The sequence below is a fragment of the Lycium barbarum genome, chromosome 11 (assembly GCF_019175385.1).
Source record: "Lycium barbarum isolate Lr01 chromosome 11, ASM1917538v2, whole genome shotgun sequence".
In the NCBI taxonomy this organism is placed as follows: Eukaryota; Viridiplantae; Streptophyta; class Magnoliopsida; order Solanales; family Solanaceae; genus Lycium; species Lycium barbarum.
This window is the reverse complement of record NC_083347.1, coordinates 41,881,490-41,896,811: the sequence shown is the minus strand read 5'-3', so window position 1 is coordinate 41,896,811 and position 15,322 is coordinate 41,881,490. Positions and strand designations below refer to the sequence as shown.

Here is a 15,322-nt window from a genome sequence, read left to right as displayed (position 1 = left end):
CACAAAGGGGCGTCAGTATGAAATAGGTACCGAATATGTAGGGCGATAAGCGCAAGCACAACTAATGTAAATAATGTGAGAAGGGATTTAGAAACAACTTGAAACTCTGTTCAAGGCCACTGAAGGTAACCATAACCATAACATAAATGTAAATGTATGCTCGTAAAATCATTCCTCATTGTGGAGGCATATATCATACCATATAACAATAATATATCCCTCTGAGGGGTGAGCTCATCATCACAACATCCTCTCTGCCCAACTGATCAGTGGCGATGCACAGTTATGTGCCTACCCGACTGCCTATAACACGGCTCGGTAAAGAAAGAAACATGTCTAGGTGCACATATAAGTGCCTACCTAGCCGACTATAGCGCGACTCGGTAATGAAAATAAATACATATATAAGTGCAATGCAAGACTGACCTCAAAAGAGATATCATACAAAGAGTCTGAGTGACCTATTGTCGTTATCCTCCGACTATCATTATTGTCGATACGTTCTTTGGTTTCCAATTATGAGACAACCAGCACAAGAAACATGAAAGTTACGTTTTAGGGATTTATTTGAAGTAGACATCATGTTCAAGCTAGTAGTAGCCATGATCAGTATGAACATCGGAGAAAGAACGAACAAAAGAATCCTAGTTCTCTTGAGCGACGAACAAGGAAAGATGAGAATACTTAAATATTCTTCGATGTGAGTTATTCATGAGAAAAGGGCAGATTTAATCATATTTATCAATTTGAATTCGACGAAACAATTCAATAAACGTTCATTCGAGTTCTGGTCATGCCGAAAGATATAGAGAAAGCCCTACGTACCTCGTTGATGGAGTTATACGCGTCTTCCGGGTCCTTGAATACCTTATGAACGACTTACTACACAAAACAAACTATTCAAGATCAAAATCATGTTCATAGCTCATGAAAATCTTCATTTAGACATTTAAGCGAGCAACTCGCGAGCATTAGTTCGTAGGCTCTTTTGTAGCTCAATTTCCCCGCAAAACACTACCAAATTCTACTTTCCTACTCTTCCTCATCAATACGATCCTATCCATATTCCCACAGATTCAAACAACACACCAAAACCATACAAAATAGCTCAACAATCAAACTATGTTCACAAGAGCTTCTTAAGGAATGGCAAGAACATATCTTATGAAATTTTCAACCAATTCATAGGATTAATTACTTGTAGAAGTTCAAAGAAATCAAAAGGGGGTAAAAATATACCTTAGATCATGAAAATAACTTCAAACCCCAAATTACTTCAAAGCAAGGTTTTCCTCCGAAAGGTGAAATATTGAAGAAATCACAACTTCGAAGTTGCCATGTTGTTCGTTACATTGAGGTTGTTTGATTTTCCCTTAGGTGTGTTTATAATTGAGGGAAGATGATTAGAGAGGTTTTCCTAGGGTTTCTATGGTCTTTCAAGGTGAAGAAATGGAGAAAAATTCGTCCCAAGGCATCTATTTATACCTGGGCAAAATAAAGCCACCGACCTAGCACACTGTTCCCGCGGCAGTTTGCATCCCTGGTCGGAAATGCGTATATATCTCTACTCCGATGTTGTTTCGACAAACAGTTAAATGCGTTGGAAACTAGACTCGTAGAGCGTTGATTTGATAGGTAGAACACTCCGTAATCCCAAGTAGATTGAGAGAAAAAAACTTTTCAACATCTTACCCAAATTTCAGTGGAATTTACAAATGTAACTTGCGACGACCTTTGTCGACTTTCGTATCACAACTCGTTTGACTTCAAACTTAACATATGACTATCATACTATTTAAACACCTCAAAACATTGACTTCTTAGCATGTTAGCCACCTTACGATATGATAACGCACGAAAACACGAGGTGTAACATTTTCTTTGTAACAATTCTTTTTGACTCAATTATTATTAATATAAAGTAAAACGTTATGCCTTCCCCTAACAAATTAGTGTTATAGTAAGTACCAATAATCCTTATTTCTAAATCTTTCTTCACAAAAACTATGTCACCCTGAGCAAGAACATGAGCTTATATCCACTTGCCGCCTTGTCAACTCATAACATGTCATGATCATTCACCCGATGTGATCATCAGAATAAGAGAAGCACATTGGCATCATTGCATGAATATATACCATCCTCACGAGATAAAATTTGGAGCTCATTACCAATGAAATTGTTTAAGGATTCATCAATGGGATACTACTATGAAGATGAGAAAGAGAAGAGAAAGTAAGCGTAAGAGAGAGAATGTTTATTTCTTGTTTATTGTGATTACACCGAAGTGTCCTATTTATAGGTAATCCTTAACTAACTAAGTTACAGAAATGACTAAAATGCCCTTCTAGCCTATTTTACTACTTTCGTCAGCACTCTTCCTCAAGTTAGGTGGCATAATAATATTAAGCAATCCTAGATTGGATATAACATACTCATGTTAAAATCTATTCAATCCCTTTGTAAGAAGATCTGCAGGCTGTTAGTTGTGCGAACGTATTCAATCTTGATCAGTCCTTGTTGGATTTCTCTCTTGAAAAATGGTAATCAATTTCGATATGATTTTTCCTCTCATGAAATATTGGATTGACTGCTATCTGAATATCTGCTTTTCTGTCACAATGTATACTCACTGGTAATTGTATTTGAACACCTAAGTCTTTAATTAGTCCAGTTAACTAAGTTAACACTAACACTGTAGTGGCAATGCTTCTGTAGTCAACTTCTACTAAGATTCTTTAAATGGTTGTTTGTTTTTTAGACTTTCAACAAACTAAGGAATCACCTAGTTTTATTAAGAATCTTGTCATTGATTTCCTTGGAAATGAGCATGCTTCCTAATAAGCATCGCAAAATGTTGTGATTGTATCTTTCTTATTACTGGATAGCAAAACTCCTTGTCTTGGATGTGCCTTGATATACCTAACAATTCTCAATGCAGCTTTTAGGTTGTTGGAGAAACTGACTCAATGTCTGCACACTATAGGCTATATCAAGTCTTGTAACCGTTAAATATAATAGTTTCCGTGTTAGTCTTTGATAGGCTCTTTTGTCCTTTATCAATTCTTCTTCTAAGTAACCTATTTCTTAGCCTATGTTATCCATTCTGCTTACTGTTGGTTTTCTTGATGTGTTGATCATACTCTCTAGTGGTCAATTTGATATTAGTGTCCATAGGTGTTGCAGCTGATTTAGCATGACTTAGTCCATATTCTGATATTAACTCTAATGCATATTTATTCTGCTACATTAGAATTTCCTTTTCTGATCTTGGAAATTCAATCCCAAGAAAGTACTGCAATTTCCCTAGATCTTTCATTTTGAATGCTTTTTGCAATGATGATTTTGTTTCAATTATTGACTCTAAGTTGACTCCAGTTATTAGCATATCATCAACATACACTAGAATGGCTATGAACCCTTTGTCTGTCTTCTTTGTATATTATGAATGATCATATTGATTTTGAATAAACTTGAATCTGAGAAGAGCTTCAACTAATTTTGCATTCAATTTCCTTGGGGCATGTTTCAGTCCATATAAATGATTCAGTGAGTATGCAAACTTGCTTAGTGGCCCCCTGACTTTTAAATCCTTGTGGCAAGTCCATGTAGATCTTATCATATAAATATCCTTGAAGAAAGCCATTATACACATCCATTTGACGTATATGCAACTTTCTAGTAGCTTCTATAGCCATCACAGTCCTAACTGTTACAATCTTTACCACTAAACTGAAGGTTTCTTGGTAATTCAACCCTTCCTGTTGACTGTATCCTTTTGCCACCAACCTTGCTTTATATCTTTCTATTTCTCCACTGGCTTTATACTTGATTTTGAATATTCATTTGCGGCCAATTGGTACTTTCCCTTCCGTAGTGAAACTATCTTCCAAGTATTGTTTTGTTCAAGTCCATCTACTTGTGCTTTCATAGGCTCAACCCACCTTGTATCTTTAATTACTTCTGCATATGTAGTAGGTTCAGTAATATTTGATACAGCTGAAATGATCATAAGCAATGTATTTAGACAGTGCATACGGAATGCCATCACGAACATTTAAAGATACAAACTCCTTCATCCAACATGGTGAATGTTTGCCTCTGGTAGACTTCCTGGTTGGTTGTTACTGTATTATTTTGAGCTTCAATTGTTATTTGTTCTCCGAGTTGTATATCAAGTTGTGTACTGAATGGTTGACTACTATCAGTTTCTTGTACAATTTCTTCTTCACATGATGTACTTGTCCCACCTTCATTTCTTGGTGATATCTGTGCTATACTTGAACCATGATTAGTAGACAAAGGTATATATATAGTAGTATTTTCAATGATAGATCTGGGGGAGGAAATAATGTGACAGAACTAGTAGTGAGTTTAGTAAAATATGTCCTCCTTAAATATTACTTCTCTATGCACAAAGAAGCATTTGTTATTGACACCATATAGGATATCCCTTTTGAGTTTCAAAGTAGCCCATGTAAACAACATACTGCTACTAGATTGTAATTTATCTGTTTGATGTAGTAATTTGGTAAAGCATAAAAATCCCAACACTCTTAGATGCAGAAGAGAAAGTATTTTTTGATTTAACTTCTCATAAGGAGACATGTTACCAATCACATTATATGGTAATCAATTAATAACATATATACTACAGCTTGCACACAACGTCCCCAAAATCTGATAGGGATATGGAGTTGAAATCTTATAGCTCCAGTTGTTTCAAATATATGTCTATGTTTTATTTGAGCCACTCCATTTTACTGTGGAGTCTAGGGACATGACTTTTGATGAATAATCCCTATGTCAGTAAACATCTTTAGTAAACATCTTCAGAACCCCACCCAAACTTTTGAGCGCGCCAAAACCCAAATCCATCTGAAGCTCTTCAGAACCCCACCCAAACTTGTGGACAAGTCTAAAATCATCATACAAACTTGTTGGATCTTTAAAAACATTGACACCGGATCATCTTACCCAGATGCTGACCGTGCTCAACTCTATCTCTTTAACTTAACTAGTTCCTCTACCAATAACTCAAATCACACTCAACCTTTCAGGAATCAAATCAATGACTTCACTAAGTCATAAGTCATACTAACAGGACTCCGGAAAGGGTCAACAAGGGTAAATGGATCAAAACACTATAATGACCAAACATGTTGTTACATTTGCTACCAATTTACCAATCGCTCGTCCTCGAATGAAGAAGGGGAGTACGAAGGCTGACGGTGACCTCAGGATATGTATTATAACCAGTCGGAAGCCTCTACGGTAATAAGTGCGCTAAAACACTGCCCGTTCACCTTATCACTCAAACTTTGTTTTTCCAGCTCAAGGATCCAATTGCCCGTATTCCCCACACCTCAAATTTTCTCACAACTGACCTCCGAATACAAGAACTGTTTTTGCTGAAATTCTCTGTTTCAATATAGCCATACCTCTGAACGTGATCAATAGGTCCCACAACATTTCTCAGGACAGCACATGACTTTAGATATAGACACAATCATAGCCCACTCTGAACCGATAAAATAATCTGATTCCGCTAACCTTTCTTTCATCCCTAGAGCCGTTTTTCGCACCACGATTTCTTAGAAACACATAAACACGCACCAACAAGTTCGAAACCATGACTTACTCTTGCCAGAAAAGAATCCTTGCTCCATCTAAGAGCTCTACGCAATTCCATCAAAACTGATCTCACTTACTGCCGACTTAGCTAGTTCCAAATCTTTTTAGACCTTCAAATCACAATACAGGAACATAACACTAGATACCTCGCCGAGCCAAGCTCGTAGGAATCCATCTGATCATTCTAAAGACCTCTCGCAACCATAGAACCTCCTCAAATCATTACAAGTACCGACGTAACCCATTATATCTGTCCGAGTAGCTACTCTCGGTAAAATATTATCAAGTCCACTTGAAACCCAAGTATGCTTAGAGAATGATGAAGGGAAGTGATAAGGGTTTTAAATTAGAAAGTAAGAAGAAAACTGCCTGTTATCCGCTGCAGCAGTCGGACCTCCGCCACCGCGGGTTTACTGCAGCGGTAGAACCTCCGCTACAGCGGGTCTGCTACCGCTATCCTGGTGACATTGCGGTGGGCACCAGACACCAGAATGTTTCCTTGTTTTTGACATGCCTCAACTCGAAATCCGACTATCGCTCAACAGTTCCTTGAGTACTAAAAACTTTATACTTAACCATTACTAAGTCATTTAATTAATCACTCTCTTGCTCACGGCATAACCAAACATAACAACTCAGCATTGAGCCCTTATGTCCATTCTACCTTGCATGACCTTAACATTACCCTTGAATCAACTAGCCATCGATTCCATGATACCTTTATCATTCCTCCAAACATGAAGAAACGGTGAACATACCCTTTACTGAGGGACTAGTACCACAGCTGCCCAACACCTTTAGTCTCCATTCGTCACAAGTAACATCTCTTCCAGATCTAAAACTGATGATCACCTTCCTGAAAGAACCCACAAACCACTACCATATAGTCATGTCGAAACCCAACTTAACTTTGCTCACAACCGAATACACAATCCACTCTCGTACAACTTGCAACCTTAATATGACTAGCATATTAGGTACCAATTGTTCCCTTCCTAATAGGTGAGATTAATCTGTCAAAATCCTTTTCCTTACGCCTCCGCCCCATTAACATGAAATTATTCATACCACAATACCTTAAGAGATCTTACTTCGCTACATGTTTCCCACAAATGTCGTCCTTCATTTTCTTATTCTCGAGTTCTCCTCTTTATTACACACGATCACTACACCTTTGGCAAAACTAGCAATCCCTTCCGAGCATTTGTTTCCATATAGTGACATCTGTACTCTGCCATTGCCGAACCATCTACTTGCGGTAGATACACGCATGCCACACAAACCATCATAATACACTTGACGATGTAGAAACTTTCCCAAACCAACCACACCTCGAGCAAATAATTCTTGTTAACCAATAAATGCACTTCTGCGACTTTCGAGTGTTGACACCCAATTTTGTCCCGCCTTCCCTAAATGTTTATTTACATTTCTAGATTTTGGAAAATTTAAGAAATAACTGTTGATATTTCACTATAATTATTCGCTTCTTAAATACCGGTATTTCATTATCCTGTTATAGTCACATCTGTTATTTTCTTTTATTTTATTACCGTTACTACTACCATTATTATTGTTATTATTATTGTTATTATTATTATTGTTATTATTACTATTATTATTATTGTTATTATTACTATTATTATTGTTATTATTATCATAATTATTATTATTATTACTATCATTATTGTTATTTATTGTTGTCACCAATATTATTATAATTAGCATTTCTTATCATTTCAGCGTTTTTACCAGCCTATGCACGTGCATTGAATTTATCTTCGCATAATTAAATAACAACATTTGTTTATTGTTGACTTTCAAAAAAATATTATGGCACGGCTATTACAACGTCATATAATTTTGTCTTTATCTGAGCACTAATAATTACGTGTTTCTATATTTAATAATATTTTGGCACACGTTAGCGGAAGGTCGTTTATTCAATTTTAGAAAGCCCCATATTTTAATCCACAAACCTTTTTAGACCAGTCTATTAATGACTAGCCCATACTTTTAATCAACAACCCGGTTGGCCTATTTTTAAAATTAATTCGCCCAGCCCACATATTATTCATCCTACTACTTATTTTAAACAACCAGCCCATAAGCCACCAGCCCAATACCCGGTCCATTAATTCGACCCGCCTCGGTCCATTCATTTTATTTCACAAACCGACCCTATCTCTTTCTCACTCAGCCGCGCCTCCGTTTCTCTTTCTTTCCTCTCTCTCTATTTCTCCTCTTTAGAAAAAAATGGAAAAGGCACAGAACCCTTTCGTTGAACACAGGTCACGCGTGGCCATTTGAAGTTAGGAATTAATGATCTTGTCCTTCTCCTTCAGATTTCCATACCGTTGAAGCAGGTAAAACTTGTTTTCTTCCTCTTTCTTTCTGCTCGCATCTGAAACAACTTTGATGGGTTTTTGTCAAGTTGTGATTTCGAATCGTTCCTTTTTATTTTTGGGTACGAAGGGTTTTAATGGTTTTATTGTCTTTCTCTGTTGTTTCCGATTCAACGACCTCCTCGCGTTGACTGGAAAAGATTTGATTTTCAAAAGCCCACCCATTTTTATTAAAACCCCAGAAAACCCTAGGTTCCCCCCCCCCCCCCCCCCCCCCCTATAAATAATCGTTTCTAGTTTTGTTGAAGGCAAGTTTTTTCCAGCCGCAGAAATCCCCCCTAAAACTTAAGCAAGTCTTTCAGTCGCAAAATCCCCTCTAAACAAAGCATAAGTTTAAGCCGCCTGAAAATTCCCTAGAAAGATTAGTTTATTTTAGCAGTCGTAATATCGTTTGATATCGAGTCAAAAATCCAAGTCATTTTTTGTTTTTGCCCCTTGATTCTGTTTGGGTCCGAGGAGATACTAACTCGGAGAATTCGAAGTGTTTCGAGGTATATCGGAAGCTCGAGCCCCACTTCGCTGCACCCGAAGAAGGTCATCCTATTTCCCTCCTTTAGTATATTGTTAGTTTTTTTTTTTTTTGCTTATCTGCACTAAAGTTGATTAGTTATGATATGTGTTAAGTGTTAGTCTTGTTTGGTTATGTCGTCCTAATTGCTAAGTTTAGTCATGTTTAAAAAGCATTTGAATTCTTGTTTATATGTTATTATCAGTTTAGGTTTTTGAATCAAGCATGCCAAATAATTAGTTTAATCAGCATTATGCCTGTTTTAGCTCCTGTTCAGCATGTTTATTAGTTTAAAGTCTTGTTTAGCTGCACCTCTCTACTATTTTCTTAATGAATCCACCCCTATTATGCTAAGAATATGATATCAATAGCTCTTGGACCATGTTTAGATAGTATCTCTCCTGTATAGCTCTATCTGTGCTATAAAAATTCATTAATGCAGAGTGTGATGCATGCCTAATGGTCATTAGTGGTTTATACATTACTGGTAATTTATGTAGGTTGGATTAATGATATTTAAAGGGGTTTTGAGCCATCATGTGACTAGTATAAGATCTGTTTTGCAAAGGGATTTGCTAGTTAGATAAAGTGTGTTGTGTTCTTGTCTCATTTAAATTTAAACTTGAAATTTGGTTAAGAAGTAATGGTAGATGAATGTTAAGTTGTGAACATGATCCTATATGCTTGAATGTTAGTAAGATCTGAGTCATCTAGATTGGTTTTGATGTCTTTGGAGTTGTTTCTTGTGAATATTTGGGTGATAGATGTTCGGATTCAGTCGCGTTAGTTTCGTTCTGTTAAAGCATGTCTACTAACTGACTTAATCAAGCTTCGATTAGTTTTTGACCATTATGAAGTAGCAGCCAGTCCTAGAATGAAACTGTCATCTTCCCTCAAACTTTGGTTTGTTCAAATGGTCGGGGTTGTTTTAACTTGAGTAGTTTCCTGAAAAGAATGAGTTGTATTTCTTAAAAGCGATCAGCAGAAGTGCTTGAAGATCTTTTTTTTTTTTTGTGAAAATGACCAAATGCCAAACTTCTAAACTATTTTTTTTCCTATTTAAACTCATCCTGGCTTTCTAAATACCATAAGAATAGCCGACTCTGTCCATGTTCAGTGTTAAGGCTTCTGCCCGAATAGTTTAAGCTCCCTATTTTTCAGTTATCATTCGGTGAAATGTGATATCCCCTTCCTCTAGTTAATCGATGAAGCATGCTTTTATTTTTACTTTTGGGACAGTGATCAGCCTACCATTCTTTAGTTTTAATTTTGAAAAAAGGAAAGAATAATTTGTATGCCTCTTTGCCATATTTTAGTTAGTGTTTGTCGTGCTAGTTGATTTCTTATGGTGTAGTTTCAAACCGGGCTGCTAAATGAGGGAGAAGTTTAAGTTCTAGTCTCTCATCTGTTTAGTGTATGGTCTCGTGGTCGTTCCTGTTCAAATCTATGTCCATGATGAAGGCCCTCGTGCTAAGTAGATGACATTGTGGGGAAAGACTTAAGTATGTGAAATCTAGTTTGAGTCGTGTTGTTGACCTTGTTAAGTCGCCTCATGGCCACTGGGCTGAAATGTCATTTTTTTACCATATTCCCCTGCTGGGCTGCGAAGGCCCAGTGATATATATGTGTGCACCATCCACCATTTTGTCCGTGAATTATATATGTGTATATTAAATATACACAATGTATATATATAAATCATTTGTCTGTTGAGATTGCTCTATTAAGTTGGCATGACAAGGTTCTACTTTTGTTTATTATTCACGTGGTGGCTTCATTGTGTTACGGCTATTTGCTTTCTTTTTTTTTACATTTATTTGAGGAATGGGTCTTGCAAATCCTCATTGTACTAATCCTTTTTCTTTCATTTTTTTTTTGCATGAACCTCGCATACGAGTCCGAGAGACTCGTCTTCCACATTCATTGTTGGGCTAAAAGCCCAACATAATATTATCGAGTCATTCTCTGGGCCGAAGTCCAACAGCAGCAGCCACATATAAAAATTTACTGGGCCAAAGCCAAGTAGCAAATGGAACGCAGCAACAGTCCCTAAGAATGGGCTGAACCCATTTCACTTATTTATTCCTCCATTTTACTCTTTTCATGCATTTAATTTGTATTGCAACTAACTCTTTGTTTGTTTTGTTTTCTTAATTTAGATAAATCCTAATGAATTAGTAGTTTTTAAATGGGTAGTTAGTTTAGGGAAGACTAACAATTAATTCCATAAGTTTATTATCTTCTTTCCATGATTAAAACTATTTACAATGTCTAATATTTATTTTATTTGGAATAATTGATTTGCAAAATGACATGATTATATATTTAAGCTAAAGAGAGTCATGATTTATACTTACTATCTTAAAAATTTCAAGACGTCACTAATATGCAAATAATAACTTAAGTATATTTCATAACATTGTTTCCAAGATTCATTCAACCATACATATTTTAGCCAAGCCTAGTTAAATAAAGTTAGGAAAATAGAAAGAAAATTCACCACCCTTTGCATTCTATTTATATAAAAAAAAAAAGTTTAGATTAAACAAAGCATATCTAATCAATAGAATTTTTTAGCAATGTTTATAGTTTATAGCATTTGAAGTCTCTTTTGTGCAAATTATTCTACAAGTCCTATTTAAATAGCATTATTAATATTCTCTCTCTAAAAAAACTCTATAAGTCTTATTTTAAAATAACCTTTAAAGTTCTTCTTTATACAAATTATTATATTATTGTAAATCTTATTTTAACTAACATTATTTTCCTTTAAAACTTTAGCAATGGTTGTAAGCCATTTTCTAAAATTTAAACCCTATATTTAGCCTTAATTAATTAACCTAAGTTTTACTGGTAAACTGTAGTTAACGGATCCTAGAGGATGCCTAACCCCTTCCCTTTAGGATAATTAGAACCCTTACCTAGAATTGAAAATTAAGCAGACCATTAACGGAGGTTTAGTTAGCTTTACCTTAGTTAATAAATTAGGTGCCCTAATTCACCTTAAAATCAATTAGGTGGCGACTCCTTAAAATATTGCAAAATAGGAATCACCAATATGTTGTACTCCTAATTTAACCCGTTTAAATGGGGTATAACAGCTTGGCGACTCTGATGGGGTATAACATCGAGTAACTAAACACTGAGAACATGGGGATCACGCGGTCCCTTGCATTATCACTCCCATCCTTCTAAGAATATGGCATAATAGCCGGGTCTTAATTACAACCCACATAACTGAAACTTCAAGTCATAACTGGAACTGAACTTAGTTATGCTTCGGGATCAAGAAGACACATCTCGTACCATACCAAACCATGTCATAACACAAACCGCTCGCATAAGAGTTTAGGAAATGAGTTTCCACTATTCGTGGAAGAATAAGACAAGGAAGTGTAGATACCAATTGGAATCGACTGGCTACCAATTTGAACGAAGCAGCATGAAAGAATGAAAGAATTGGAAGTTTCCTAAATGTCCTATAGCCTCTCGCAGATAGGTACGAAGCTCATCTTACCGATCTGTAAGACTCTACCAGACATGCTCTTATACTGGTAATGTGACGACCTAAACCGATGAGCCACGATGAGTGCCTGATCTGTAGTGACAAAACACCCCCATACTCATATCTGGACAACACCACACAATAAGGGCCCGCAAGCAACTCAATTTGGATTAAACTGACTCATGGGAGAATAATATCAGGAACTGTGCATCATGCATATATATACACTAAAGATAACAATGCAAGCCAACTAGGCTGCCATATGAACTGTACACAAAAGAATGGGAGCCGACAATGCTACGTCACAAGTCATCTACAAATAACTGTCTACAGACCTCTAATGGAATAAAAGTTGTAGAAAGGACGGGACAGGGCCCTGTCATACCCATATACATATACATTTCAAAAGAATGGCATACCAAAATAAACCGTAGCTCCGGATCAAGTGGAGCGCACTAACCACTGTTGGATGGGAGTCCTATTGAGCTGGACCGCCTGTCTATCTATCTGTACCTGCGGGCATGAACGCAGCCGCCCGAGCAATAGGGAAGTCAGTACGGACAATGTACTTAGTATACAAGGCATAAGAGTAACTATATATATATATATATATATATATATATATATATATATATATATATATATATATATAAGAATCATGACAGAAATCTGAAACTCATAAACAAACTGACTGTCTGAATGCATCTATATGACTGAAGACACCTCTGCGGTGTACGATATACATAGATCATAATATAACTGATAATGCAGTGGCACGTACAACCCGATCCATATACCATATGATAGTGCCGAGGAACGTACGGGCTGATCCATATCTCATATAATCCCGCGCCCGGGACGATAATCATCTCACGCATCCCACTAGTGTGCTGCCTGGACATATAGGCACAGTGTAATCATACATCATCATCCATATGCTGCCTACCGTAGTGGTGCTGCCCGGCCATGTACGCACGCTGTAAGAAAATAACTGTTCATATATCTTTATATATATATATATATATATAATGCATGAAAGACTCATGAAAGATATACTCCGAATTACCCTAGATACCAAGATATCTCTAGAAGTTATGGACACGAACATAAGGAATCAAGGATACCATGAATCCTGTACCATCTAAGAGTAGAGTCTTTAGAATTTGCTTGCTCACTTGTTCGTTTGGATAGTAAAAATCATGCTTAAAGAACTAAAGGGACGACCTTAACATGCCTTGAAGCGCATCTAATCGTCCAACGTCTATTTCTTGAACTGGTAAGTCTACAACCAAGATAAAATAGGCCACAATTAGACTCTTTATAACACTTAACATCCAATTCAAGTGAAAAAGGGACTTAACGAAGTTCGGACAACATCTCCTCCATAACTCACTAATTCCTCAATTCCAATTTAACTTAAATATTAACAACAATACTAACAACAACCATATCAATACTTACATATCAAAATATAATCAATTATACTCCAAATCATCCCTCAAAATAGCCCTCAAGTCCAATTCTACCCTTAATCAACTTACAACTTCCATAACTGTAATCCGCTTTACTTAAAACCACTAAAACTCTTGGTAATTAGCTTAAACACAAAGGTAGGAATTATATACATACCTTGTGGAGTATAGGCTTCCAAGAATGAAAGTTCAACTCCAATTCCAAAGCTTAACAACTCTAATAGAACCCTAGGAGCAACTTTTCCTTCACAAGCTTGGGTTTACGGGGCTCGGATCTTGCAAAATCTTCACTATGATGATGGAAAATATTGATAGGAATATTCCAGGACTTTATCTGATTTTGGAAGTGGTAAATAATGAGAATAAAACGTGGGAGTCAAATATATATAGAGGGAACTAGAAGGTTTCAGTGGTGCGGGTCGACGGCTCGTCGACGTGCTCTGTCGACCTGCCACCTGAAACTTCAGAGGTGGCGGAGCAGGGAAGGTGTACCACAACAGCTCGTGGCCAGTCGATGATGACTGATTTCTGTAGACTCTCTTGAGTCGCTCCAGCGTGCATCGATTCGATTCACTTAGCTTCAAATATTATCAAATCGTAAAGAGCATATACTTATACTCTGGTACACGCGGGGTAACGCACTTATAAGGGTCTAGACCACCCATAAGCTAAGGACTTCTTTGTGACGAAAATGAGAGGTGTAACATTCTCCCCTTTAGAAACATTCGTCCTCAAATGTTTATACAAGTCATGGGCTATAAAAATTTTGGCAGAGTCTTCCCTGTAAATATGCCAATCTATCTTGTACACAACAACCCAAAATAAAGTCACACAGGACCACGTGCCAAAATATAAAACACAATGGCCTCACACGACCAATCACCGTAACTGTAAATGAAATCAATACCTGGAGAAGATGATGCTTTCGACTGAGCCTCCTGAGATGACGGAAACAAATACGGGTATCTAGGGTTCATTTCTTCTTCAACTTCCCAAGTCATTTGTTCAATATTATTATTTTTCCAAAGAGCTTTAACAGAAGCCACATCCTTGGTTCGCAATCGACGAACTTTCCTGTCTAGTATAGCCACTGGGATTTCCTCATATGCTAACCGCTCAGTCACCTAAATATTATCTACCAGTACAACTCTCGAAGGATCTCCTATACACTTGCCAAGCATGGACACATGGAATACCAGATGCATTGACTTCAACTCAGAAGGTAGTTCTAGCTCATATGCCACTTTACCTACCGTATGAATAATTCTATATGGCCCAATGTATCGAGGGCTTAACTTACCCTTTTTGCCAAATCTCATCACTCCCTTCATAGGTGATACTTTCAGGAAAACCCAGTCGCCTACCTCAAACTCTAACTTGAGCCGCCGATTATCTGCGTAGGATTTCTGTCGACTCTGCGCCGCTAGTAATCTTTGTTGAATAACTTTAACTCTGTCAACTGCTTGCTGTATTAAATCTGGGCCTGCTAAATAATTTTCTCCAACATCGAACCATCCTATAGGTTACCTACATCTCCGCCCATATAAAGCCTCATAAGGAGCCATCTGAATGCTGGAATGGTAATTCTTATTATATGCAAACTCAATAAGAGGTAAATGATCATCCCAGCTACCTCGGAAGTCAATCACACAAGCTCTCAGCATGTCCTCAAGTGTCTGTATAGTACAGTCCGCCTGTCCATCTGTTTGTGGATGAAATGCAGTACTAAGACTCACCTGAGTCCCCAATCCGTTCTGAAAAGATTTCCAGAAATTAGGTGTGACCTGCACCCCTCTAT

The 15,322-nt window shown here is 37.0% G+C and overlaps 1 long non-coding RNA gene across 1 annotated transcript; it reads left to right on the top strand.

Annotated features, from left to right (window-relative positions):
- Positions 1 to 7,839: 7,839 nt before the first annotated feature.
- Positions 7,840 to 10,808, top strand: LOC132617200 (uncharacterized). The gene is made up of 2 exons (XR_009573654.1): positions 7,840 to 8,000; positions 8,499 to 10,808. It is a non-coding gene; the product is annotated as an uncharacterized LOC132617200 (long non-coding RNA).
- Positions 10,809 to 15,322: the final 4,514 nt, after the last annotated feature.